Raw genomic sequence first — 12,691 nt, forward strand, 5'->3', positions numbered from 1 at the left:
TTCTATGACAACATCAAGACTGATGAGTTAACTGGAGACTTCACAGCGGATGTCAATATCTTCACCAACGAGGATCTTACAGAATCAACGAAGTTCACCGTCAATGTCTCCCGAGCAGCAAGAGAACTGTTCAATCTTCCAACAGAAGGACCCGCTCCATTCTTCACTAACGATGAAGCCACCGATCTCATGAGAGCTACACCGATGAATGATGCATCCTCCGATCTCAACATCACAGATGTCTTGAGCATGTCAAGACTGCATCCTCATCTCAGACCAATTGCCAAAATGATCAAGAAATGTTGGTTTGGCATTCTTGGATCGTCTGGTCATCTCTCAAGACCACACAAATTGGTGCTGATTGCTTTACTTCAAGAAGGCCCATTCAACTGGAAAATGGCCTATCTTCAAATCCTGGCTGAAGAAAAGAAGGAGACTCATTCCTCTCGACACCTTCGTCAAGGAACAAGAGTTTCATCATTGATCCTTCACAGCATGAAAGGAATTCAATGTTTCTGGAAGAACACCACTCAAGTGTCTTCAATACTCCATCTCTTTGAAGAACAACAGAGCTCAACCAAAGGAATCTCCGACCTGGTTTGTAAAACTCCTGGTTCAACAGCAGAGGCATTCTACAGAACTCGAGGTTCAGTCAAAAGGAACCTTGACAGTTCCTCATCCCAAGTCAAGATCTTACTTGACTCTCCTCAACAACCACTCAATGAGATTTCTGAAGAAGCTTCACAAAAGACTACAGAGGAAGTGCAAATTCCAGACGCCGAAACCGCTCATCAACAACCGCCATCATCCTCTGTTCATTCACAATGCAAGAATAACGACAGTCGAAGGAGTAACAAGCAGCTGACAAAGATAGAGATCATACAGAAGAAATCATTCCTCCTCTCAAGGGATTCTTCCACTTCTGCCTGGACGGCTTCAACAAGAAGGTCAAGTTTGCAGAGCCTGCTGATCTCAATGCTGCATCTTCATCCTCAGTGACCCCGCTCGCTCTTCTCAAGAATTATGTGACACTTCTTGCTCAACACTGTGTCACAACCACCATTCCCTTGCTCATGGCAACCGAGCATGCTGAAGAGTTTCAAGACCTCGTCAGCTACTTCTTCTTCATCTTCGTCAAGACTTTGCCCAAATCTCAATTTCAGGGAATTGATGAAGTTTTCACAGATGCTGAAATGGATGCTCTAGAGAGCAGCGTCTTTGAAAAATTCAAAGTCATATGCTATCCATGACTGGTCTCCCAACTTCAAAATGTACCTAATCTCCAAAGGTCTTCTCAAAGAAGATGACATCAATGATGCTGAAGCTCACCCTGAGTCTCCACCTCGTCAGACTGCTCCTTCCGACACAAGGGATGAAGACTCAGCTGATAAAGATCAAAGATCAACAAGGCCTATCACTGATGAAGAAATACAGATGTTGTATGAAAGGCTGATCATTCAAGAAGATGCGACTTATGAGCTCAAAGTCAAACTGGCCTTTCTCGAATCAACTGTCATGCATCTTCAACAGCAATTGGGAATTCAGACCAAGTCCAGCGTTGTACCTGAATCTAGCAACAGCAAGAAGCAAGAAGAAGACAAAAAGAGGAAAGGGAATAAAACAGAAAAAACGACTGGAAGACCACAAGAGAAACCAAGCAAGAAACTCCGCATCAACTGAGAACAAAGGAAGGTCAAGAATGTCAACTGATTTTAAAATTCATATTTGTAAATGATGTTCTAGAATTGTTTTGTCGACTTCCTTTTGTTCAAGTCTTTTTTTGCATTTCGCAAACTGTTGATGGAATTAAATTACCTTATCGTTGTTTATCCTTGGTTCTCTTCTTTGCAATCACATTAGTCAACTGTTATGATAATTACTGATTATCATATCTAGGGGGAATGTTGTTTAGTCTAAATCAGTTATTGACTTCTCTCCTGACTGATTGTTGGGAACTTGATCGAATTAGCACTATCTCTAACTGATAAGAGACTAAGATGACTTTTACTTTTTTGTTGACTGGTGACTATGGTTTACTAATGGACTTGCTTACATTCAAAATACCTTATTTGAAGTTATCCTTTCTAATCATTGCATAACTTGTTCGCCGCCTATTTCAATAAGTAAGAGATTGCGTCAAATATTCCTCATCATTGTGAATCTCTTATTTTAAGGTATTTTTCAGACGAGCATTAAATACGGACTTCAAAATTCATTAAATACGATTTGACGCACGGATTTCAAACCACCAATGTCTTTTCAAATGCCCTAGTAACAATCCATCTTCCACGATCACACTTCGTCACCACGTCCTGCATCTTGTCTCCACTACTCACGTCTATCACTCTCTCTCTCCTCATCATCACTCTCTCATATTCTCTTTCGCATTTCTACTGACTATCCTCCATAGCCTTCAACTGTGAGAACTCTCTCGTTTCCAAAAACTCTCTTTCTGTAGATACACAGAATGTCAAAATCCGACGGAGAAAAGTCTAATGCCCAGAAGGACGACTGCCTCACAAAAGGAGTCAGATACGACCAGTCAGTGGATTATCCTTCACTCGAAAGGAAGTCAGAATATCATAAAGTTGAGGAGATCCTGAATCAACATCAGTGGAGGACCTTCGTAACAAAGGAAGCTGACTATCTTCTCGTCGACGTTGTTCGACAATTTTATCAGAATATGAGATTCAATGATTCCGGTGAACCCCTCTCCGAAATATCTGTGTTCACAACCCCGGATTTCTCAGACAAACAAGAAAAGATGCTCAATGTTACAGAAATTGTCAGAAATCTGTTCAAGCTGCCGAACAGTGGTCCCTCACCATCATCTGTTTCAGATGAAGAAGAAAATGCCACCCTCAAAAAGGCATTGAAGAATCCAGACAAGACAACTGAAGGGACGCTTGTTCTATCCCTTCTCGAGCCTACATACACTCTCTTAGGCAAAATCGTACATAAATGCTGGATAGGCGCAACTGGAACACCGGACAAGGCTTCGCAGCCTCAGAAGAACATTTTGGTTGCTCTCCTAAAGGACGGACCCTTCAATTGGGAAGAGGCATATCTCAAACACCTCTTCAGCGAACGTCAGAACACAAGGCCGGCAAATCTTCTTCGACAAGGAAACAGGGTTTCCCAAATTATCATTCAAGGGACGAAGGATTTCCCCATTATTTATTGGCCGGAGACACTGCCATTTTCAGATAGCTACCGACTTCTCAAGGTTGCAAAAGGTGGACCAAAGCCTTCTCCTAAGACGAAGGTAATCAATCTCTCCTCCCCTGAGTCAATTAAATCAGAAGTCCCTGAACCCTCCGCTTCAAATCATCCCATCCCCACAAATGTGCCACGTCGATCTCGCTCCTCCATTCCAAAAACAACATCCAAATCAAAGCCCAAAACTGCCTCAAAGAAGCCTATCTCTCCTAAATCCAAAGGAAAAGCTATCTTGGAAACCTCTTCTGAACCAACTCCTACTGGTTCATCTGATAAAAACCAAGCAGTCATGGCACTGCAGTCCGAAGCTCAACAAGATGCAACAAATCACCTGCGACATCTTCTGGGTGATTTTGATACATCTTTAGAAGTCTACCAGAATCTTCATAGACTTCTCTCCTACACATTCCTGAAGATGGCTCCCTGCCCTCAGGTCAACAGTCTTCAAAATACAGGAACTGAAGACTCATTTGAGATGGAAGAAGCCTCCTTAATCAGCCTCTTCCAAATCACGAGAATCTGGGATGTAATCTATGGTTTCGATAAATTTGCCATGGATTATCTTGAATCCCTAGGCTACCTCGGTGGATTATCTCTCAACCACGATGCTGGCACATCCACAATGTTTGAAGAGCCTACAGTCCCTGAGTCTGTAGATGCTTTACCCGTCGCATCGCCACTTCGTCAGGATCCGATATCTGAGATCACTCTCTGAGAAGCACCTGCATCTGAGACTGCTCCTCAAGCGGACTCTGCAGCTGATATCACTTCTCCAGAGCATTTGATGACTAATCCAATCAGTCAGTTGCTGACTGAAACTTCAACTGTTCAGTCATCCTCCTTTGAGGATATTCAACCCAGTGACGGTATAATGTTGCACCTCCTTGCTCACCGCCTGCAGCAGAAATAAAGACAGCTGACAACGCTGATCCCTCGTCTCCAGAAGGGCGAATTGAGGATATCACCGAAACTCCTCGACCATCATCACCACTCATCTTCACCACTGATGAGCCCACTACATCAGAGGGCATTACCATCAGTCAAGGGGGTGTGCTTGCTCCCTCGCCCACTGAAGAAGAAGTTCTCCGTTCTGCTCCTCCCACTGATGTTGTCGCCACAGCCAATGCTCCCTCAGCCACTAATGAGGCTTCTACCTCCCAAGGACCAGCACAGGCACCTCCTGGTCCCCTTGAGCAACCAGAACACATCATCGATGCTCCGCCTGAGCTACCAGAGGAAGCCATTGAAATCTCTCGGCGACCCGGTGTCATCCGATATGACTCGGATGTTGACATTGATGGATTTATAACTAAGTGGAAAAGGAGAAAACCAGTCAGAACTCAGCTCAACATACCTGAAGGAACTGAGAATCCGATTGATGCCCTGCTAGATATCATCGCCGAACAGCAGTTTGCAATCGAGACACCGAAGCATGAAAAGGAACGACAGGATATCTATGGCGCAAAGTTCCTTAGGCACCTCACCGCTGTTGAAGCTCAAGCCAAAGATGACATGATCCATCACGATGCTCGCCTTATTGAACTCCAAAGAAGAATTAATCGAGCTGAAATCAGTTATCTCACCTTCCAAAGAGACCTGCTCCAAGACGACTTACCAAAGATTAAGACAGAGCTCAAAGAGCTTCATCAATTCGTCTTGGAAGCCTAAATCAAATCCAAGGAGAAACTTCTTGAGATTCAAGAGAAACTCAGAAGCATGCGCATCGAGTTCATGACAAAATTCATGACTTCTACAGATGCTCAACTGATGATCGCGCAAGAACTCCGATCGATCCTCGTTCGCTTAGCTAAGGTTGAAAGTGAGCTGAACTCTGTTCGAGAGTCATCCAACTCTTCGCTCATGCAATCAATGTTGAGTGACATCAAGGATCTTCAGAAGAAGGTTAGCTCTCTCCCTCGTGATGATGCCAAAAAGAGGGAAGAGTATTTGGAACCTTCCTTACCCAAAGAACTGGCACAAGACTTTGCCAGGGCACAAGCCATCTTCTCCAGCGCTGCCAACACCTCGGCGCAAGCTCCTTCCATCTCAAGAGACTACAGCAGGAAGAGACTAAGAGAAGAAAGCTCATCTTCAGAACCGAAGGCCAAGAAAGCTCTCTCCATGGGCGAAGAAACCAAACAACTCTTTCAACAGAGGCTTCATGATCAACAAAGAATAGCTCAATATATCAACGAAGGCCTCTTGGCATCCCACCTGGATAGATGTGAACGACAAGATCGTTGGATGTCTTTCGACATGAATGAATGGTGGGAAAAGCTGAAAGAAAGCTACACCAAATGGGTTGTCATCGCAAATCTCGACAGAAGCAGAGAATTCCAAATTGAAGCTTGGAAATACTTCCTTGTCAATTGGCCTGAAAGGGCAATGGTTGAGAAGATGCAAGCTGCTCAGAGAAATGCTAGGATTCTGACTTCAAATACTCTGAAGAAGACTGTCTGCCATCCAAGAACCAGAAACGGCGTGAACAGAGATTCCATCAGAAGAGAAGTCGAAAGCATCTGCAAAATTTGGAAGGTACCTACTCATGTCCAATCAGAGGCTCTCGACAATATCATTCATACAGTCTTCAGCCTGTATGGATAAAAACCTTAGTGTTCTGATTTTGTTTTCTTAAGAAGTTTCTTTTCACATGCTATGTAACTCAAACTGATGTCTCATTAGTTTCACCTTTTAATGAAAAGAACTTCTTTTGACCTCAACCTGAAGACAATGACTCTTTGTCCAGGCTCTGATTAATGTTTTTCTGTTTTCTCCTCGTCATGTGTTTGAACTGTTGTGTTCTCTCTCTTAGTACAAGTTTTTAGGTTCTATTGTTAAGGGGGAATAGTATTCACCCTGGTTTAGAACTTGTGCTCTCAGTTCTGTCTTTTGTTAGTCTAGAATTGTTGTGTGGTATTGGCATCATCAAAAAGGGGGAAATTGTTGGGAAATTATTGAAATATCCTAATCCTTATTTTGATGATACCAAAATCCATAGGCCTTAATTGTAACAGACTAGAACTGTTCGAACTCAATTGTTAGAGTTCTTTTCTAGTTTAGTTTGCTGTTCAGAAGACTGAAGACTAAAGGACGAAGGACTGAAGACTGAAGTTACCAACTAAAGTATCAGTTGAAGAATCAGTTAGGAACTGATTACTTAATGCGTGCCACGTGGATTCAGCGGATTGATACTAAAGTCAAGTGTCAGTTAAGCATTCTTCCTCGGACTGAACCTCCAACGTTCAAAGGAAGCCACGTACTCCAAAAGTACAACCGCATTAAATGCAGAGATCTTAGGATCTTCCCTCTCTGCAGAGGTCATTCCTATTTGGTGGCTACTTTATCAGAGACGTCACATCTCCTGCTCTTCAACATAGCCGTTCTCACCAAACAAAGAACCTCGAAGATTGAAGCCTCAGTCCAAATTCGAAAAGCTTTCCAACGGAAGAAATCTTGAAGACGTTCTCCACCAACGGATCTATTCAAGACTTCTCCTATAAATAGCGCTCGAGGATCACTTCAATCTTCACTGATTCAACGACATAAGCTGAAACTCTGCTAAAATTGTTTATCAGCCAAAGCTTAACCTCTCCAAAACTTGAATCGAAGAAGAGAATACCAAAGCCAAAAATCAGTCACTGCTGATTACATACATTCTATTAGACCTTAGGCAACCCTCTGTTTACCCAGAGCCTAGGTTAAAACTAACTCCAAAGAACTTGTTCTTTGAAGTTTAGTTGACAAGATTTCAAACCTCCCTTCGAGATACAGAATCGAGTGTTTGAGTTGAAAAGGAGTTCAGGAAGGTACTCTGACTCCGTGAGATCCTAGTGTAGGTTCATGCTAGGAGTGAGAAATCCAGCGCGAGTTAAGTGTTGGTACTGAAGATTGGATCTTAGTTGATTCGGTTGTGTGCACCCGGCTAAGCACACGGATAGGTTTGCAGTGCACCAGATAAGCACTTGCGGAGTAAAGTTGTTGGTCTGATCAACCGACCTTGGATGTAGGAAGTATTTTTCCGAATCACGTAAAAATCTCTGTGTTATTTACAGCTTTCAGTTTTACATTCTTACTTGTGCTATTTCCATTGATAAACTGAACACTGACTAAATGCAAAGAGAAACCTAAGACTAACAACGTGCTCAACAAAGGCTATTACGAAACAAAGTTATTTCTGCTGCGTATGTTATCAGTCTGACTGATCTATCCTCTGATAGTCAGGAAGACTTGTAACATCTCTGTTTTAACAAACTCGACTGAAGCCTTAACGTGCATCAGTTAAGTTCCAGTGACTTAACTGATAACTCTTTACTGAAGAGTATTTCAGTATCAGTCGTCAACCCTGTTTGGTCAAAACTTCTTTCAGTTAACAGGCGTCTAAGTTTGCGTGTAAAGTTTCGTTTTGATCTCTATCTTGAGATCCCTCTATTTTCAAGAAAAATAGCATATAGGTGTATTCCCCCCCCCCATACACGTATTCGAGACCCTCCGGACCTAACAATCACTAATCAAATTAACATTCTTAAGTTATAATTATAAGATTCTTACTAAGAATCTTGAATTCTTAAGTAATATCTTACATTAGTGATTAGTGATGAGTAAATCACTAATCAAATTAACATTCTTAAGTTATAATTCTAAGATTCTTAATAAGATGTGTATATTGACGTATGAATCAGAACATTTGTTTGATGATACATTAATCTATGTTGGATAACTACTTAAACTCTTGGCTTGTTTTATTAGCTAGACTTCTTTATTAATGAAGTTTCATATTTTCTGATAGTCTAGTTGAAAATTGATGTTGTGACACATATTGCTAAAAGAGGTCATTATCTGACATTTATGAAACATGAATTTGGAGAATTTGATTGAAGTAAACGAAACTTTTGAGGTGAATAATCAATGTTTAAATTTTCAATTGTATTTCAATATATATTTAATTTTAGGGAAAATTGCACCTAAATACACAAAGTTTGCCGAAAATTCATTTTTGACGCCAATTTTGAAACTTACATTTTAATACACGAATTTAATAAGTTGTTCAATTTTGACACAATTTTGAATTCTGGCGACCGGAATATTGACGTGGCTGCCGAAATCGCCACGTCACACACACACACACACACACACACACACTCCACCCTCTCTCTCTCTCTCCACACGTCAGCTTTCCCTACCCCCCCCGGGTCGGACCCTCCCCCTCCCCCTGAACCGCGTCGCACCGCCGGTCTTCCTCCAGATCCAGTCGGCAGCTCCCTCCAGATCCAGTCGGCCGTCTTTCTGAGGAGCTCCTCCAGATCCAGCCGCTCCTCCAGATCTGACTCCAGATCCAGCCGCTCCTCCAGATCCAGTCGTGTTGGAAGGGCTCATCTTCCTAAGGAGCTCGACTGGATTTAGAGAGAGATGTTGGGCGGCGACGTGAATTGTGTGAGAAGAAGGGAGGGCATCGCCTACGCCGAGAGGTGGCAACGGCGAGGTAGGACGTCTCGGCCGGACGCGGCGCTCGCTGGAGCATCTTGCGGCGGCGCTCGCGAAGCAGATCGGCGAGAGAGAGAGAGGTCGCGAAGTAGATCGGTTCTGGGAGAGGGAAGTGGCTGACGGCGGGAGGGAGGGTTTGCGGCTGGGGGCTCGACGGCGGCGGTGCGACGCGGTTCAGGGGGAGGGGGAGGTTCCGACGGGGGGGTGGGGAAAGCTGACGTGTGGAGAGAGAGAGAGTGGGGTGTGAGAGAGAGAGGGTGGTGTGTGTGTGTGAAAAAAATGAAAAATGAAAAAAGGCTGAAAAAAAAAATTATATGAAAAAAAAATTAACAAAAAAAAGGCTGAAAAATTAGCGCTGAAAAAAATTAATTTTTTATATGAAAACTTTTTTTTGTTAATTTTAATATTTTTGTATTATTATCTTTGACCAACTTATTAGATGATAAATGAAAAAAAAATTAACAAAAAAAGGCTGAAAAAAAAATTACCAACGGCAAATGCTAATTTGCCGTCGGTAATTAGTGGCGGCGGCACCGTCGTCGGTAATTTTGGTCGGACGGCGGTGGTGCTATCGCCGGATGTCACCGGCGGTGGTGATTAGCGGTGGCCACATGCCGCCAGTAAATAGCGACGGCAATTGCCGTCGGTAATAAATAAATATTATTAAATTAATTAATAATAAATATAAAATAATATATATTTAAATTAGCGACGATGCAACTGCCGCTAGCTGTTTTGCCGTCGGTAATGCGCCGGTAATAGGTAAAAGGCGGGTCGCTGTTTTTGCAGCCGCCGTGCCGTCCGTAATTGCCGGCGGCGGCTATTTACCGTCGCTATTCACGCATTTTTTTGTAGTGAAAAAAAAATCCTAAGCTCGATCTCATCATATTATAATCTAATTAAACCCCAAATTAGTGTTACTCCCTCCGTCCTCATAAAATATACTCCCTCCGTCCACAATTTAAAGCCCTACTTGTTCTTAATTTTTTGTCCACAAATTAAAGCCTTATTCTGTTTTTTGTACTTTTTTACTCTTCTTCTTTTCCTATATTTACTATCATTTGTCACTATCATTTTTATATTCTATATTTACTACACTTTATCACTAGTGGACCCACCCATAACACCTTTATCACTTTAGTCAACTACTTTATTACTTTAGTCAACTACGTACCCTTATATTTCATTCACATCACCTTTTTCAGCTTTCTTAATCTCCGTGCCCACACCAAAGTGGGGCTTTAAATTGTGGACGGAGGGAGTATTCAATTTATCATTTTCGTTCGCTATCATAATTAAAATGTATATAGACTATTTTTGATAAGTTTTCCGTTCATAATAAAGTAAGATCTTTAATCCACTCATAATACATTTAATTATTTTATTAAATTCCGTGTTATTTAAAAATGAATAAATTTTGTGTTCGTAGAAAGGAGAGATGATTGGCATCTCCCCGGACAGGGACCGAACAGCTTTCGGGCTTTACCTATTACCGCACATCCGGTTAAGGCTTCCCACTTCGGTAGATCTTATAACCCAATTTTAAAAATGAATAAATTTTACAACGACTCAACGAGCGAGTATTACAGAGAGATACTATTAAATAGGCAATATTCGGAAATAGAGAATCTTGCATAAATCTTGTCGCATACAGGCAAAGCGACACGAATCACAATGTCTTTTCCTTTTTCTCTTCCACGTGCTTCAAATTCTTTTTGCCTATTCTTTTATGAGTCCTATATATATCAACCAATCCAATTAGCCATGCATGCTTATAGGTGTTAGGGCTTCCTATATATAGGATTAATTTTGAAAAATACCCTAAATGAGATGAACATCATCCCACCCTGTCCAAGATTCTAAGTCCCTTAATGAGATGAACATGCTTATAGGTGTTAGGGCTTCCTATATATAAATAATGAACATGCCATATTTATATATGACTTTGACTAGTCATTGAAATATGGAGAGTGGACAAGGGGGGTCTCCTCTATGGGAGACTGTACTTGTGCGGATCGGGGTTCGCATGTAGATTCGTCTTGCCTCATCTAATTATATTATGTAAATAATATTTATATTAATTAACAATATATTTTTATCAATTACAAATGAAAATATGTAAATGATACTTCAGAAATAATTTTTTTTTAAGAAGGTAAATGATACGTTATATAATATAATTTTAATACATGTAAATAATACTTTAATAATAATTATTGGATGATGCGGATCGAGTCGAGCGCGCAGATCACTGCAGGTTGAGTTGCAGACATGATATGGACGAATGGACATAAGTTTTTGGGAATAATATATGCACAAGAAAATCCAGCATCTTTGGATTGCATGAAAAGGTATAGGTTAATTAGGGCTATAGTACTACCCCAACCCTCCAGCATCTATGGATTGAATGAAAATCTATTTTCTATTTCATTATAATTTTTTTTTTAATATTTTTGTTCATTTTTTGTGGCTTATTTGAATTGGGATGGAATGTGTAGTTATATTAAAAAATTGATTTTTATTCGATTCAATTCAAAAAGTGGTTAAAATATAGATCAATCTTAACCTATAAAATATAAAGTCCTTAAATAGTAAAAATGCACGAAAATTCATCATTTTTCATATGGTCTAAGTTTTCGAGTTGTATTGTATATGAAGAGGAAATTTAGATAATATGAATCCATGATTTTAATATATATATATATATATATATATATATATATATATGACGATGAAGCACAATCTGTTGATAAGACGCTTCTCCTCCAACTAATAAGCCGGGGGTTCGAGTCATCTAGAGAGTTAGAGTATGAGCGTATTTTTCCTTTCTTTAGAGTAACAATTTAAAAAATATATATTATATATATATTTGACGATTATAACAAATAGTGAATATGTTGAGAAGTGGAGTGACTTTTAAATAGGGCCCCGAATTTCTCATTATCACTGCAACACTCGTGATGTAGGTGAAGCACACATGTAATTTTCTGATGTGATCGAAACGTTGAAAGGCTTCTAAGTAACTAGGCCCACCTACCTTAACGAGTTCGATCATTATTTTATAGCTGCTACGCTTCAATCCAATCATATAAGAAGCTTAAATGGGAACTTTTATTTAAAATGAAAATAAAAAATTGTTCTCTAACATTTAATTACTAAGATTTATGATGAATGCATCGTATTAGTGAATAAATTATTATGCTTGAGTTTGAATCTTGGAAAGAGCTAGCAAAACAAATACTCCCTCCGTCCCACAAAGCATGACACAGTTTCCTTTTTGGTCTGTCCCACGAAGCATGACACGTTTCTAAAAATGGCAAAAATTTTACCCTTTATTCACATTTTTACTTTTTCACCTACCACACTTAACACACAAAATACCAATTTCTTAATTCTCGTGCCGAAAAAAACTGTGTCATGCTTCATGGGACGGAGGGAGTATATTTTTTTTTTCTATTTTTTCCGAGTGCAATTAATTTCACGGTGAATACAATAATTTTACACGTCATTGAAGTGGTCTCGCTTCTCATTTTAAATTGCAGTTTTCACTATAATCAATCCTAGGCATGTAAATTATTGCATTCGTCGTGAGATTAACTGCATTAAAAACATAGAAATAAAATAAAATAAAATTTTCGCTCTTTCTAGGATTTGAACTCAAGTGTTGCATTCATCCCTCAAGATGATGCATATCCATTGTAGATCTTCATGATTGATTCACTGAGAATGGTTCTCCGTTTTCATTTGAAAAAAAAAATATCTCATTTGAACCTCTCCACCTATGATGCACGGATTCTTAAAAAAATTAGCATGTACAGCGAATCAGATTTTTTTAGGGTACGATTCTCTCGGATTCTCGTTGGATTCGCACCCAATTCGCCACGTAGCGTATCTTTTAAAACAATTTATAAAAATAAATCGGATTCGCAAATTCCATAGGCGAAATTCACGTATCTCGTGCACGAAAGGCCTACACAAGGTTATTTTGATA

At 40.2% G+C, this 12,691-nt stretch overlaps 1 protein-coding gene and 1 non-coding gene across 2 annotated transcripts in view; one reads left to right on the plus strand and one right to left on the minus strand.

Annotated features, from left to right (window-relative positions):
• The window catches only part of LOC130994894 (uncharacterized), a 1,167,164-nt gene that overhangs the window by 413,651 nt on the left and 740,822 nt on the right, over window positions 1-12,691 (minus strand). The gene's annotated exons all lie outside the window — the stretch shown is intronic.
• LOC130996376 (U6atac minor spliceosomal RNA) lies at window positions 10,120-10,244 on the plus strand. Its single transcript, XR_009092558.1, has one exon. It is a non-coding gene; the product is annotated as a U6atac minor spliceosomal RNA (small nuclear RNA).

Source organism: Salvia miltiorrhiza, chromosome 7 (genome assembly GCF_028751815.1).
Source record: "Salvia miltiorrhiza cultivar Shanhuang (shh) chromosome 7, IMPLAD_Smil_shh, whole genome shotgun sequence".
Lineage (NCBI taxonomy): Eukaryota > Viridiplantae > Streptophyta > Magnoliopsida > Lamiales > Lamiaceae > Salvia > Salvia miltiorrhiza.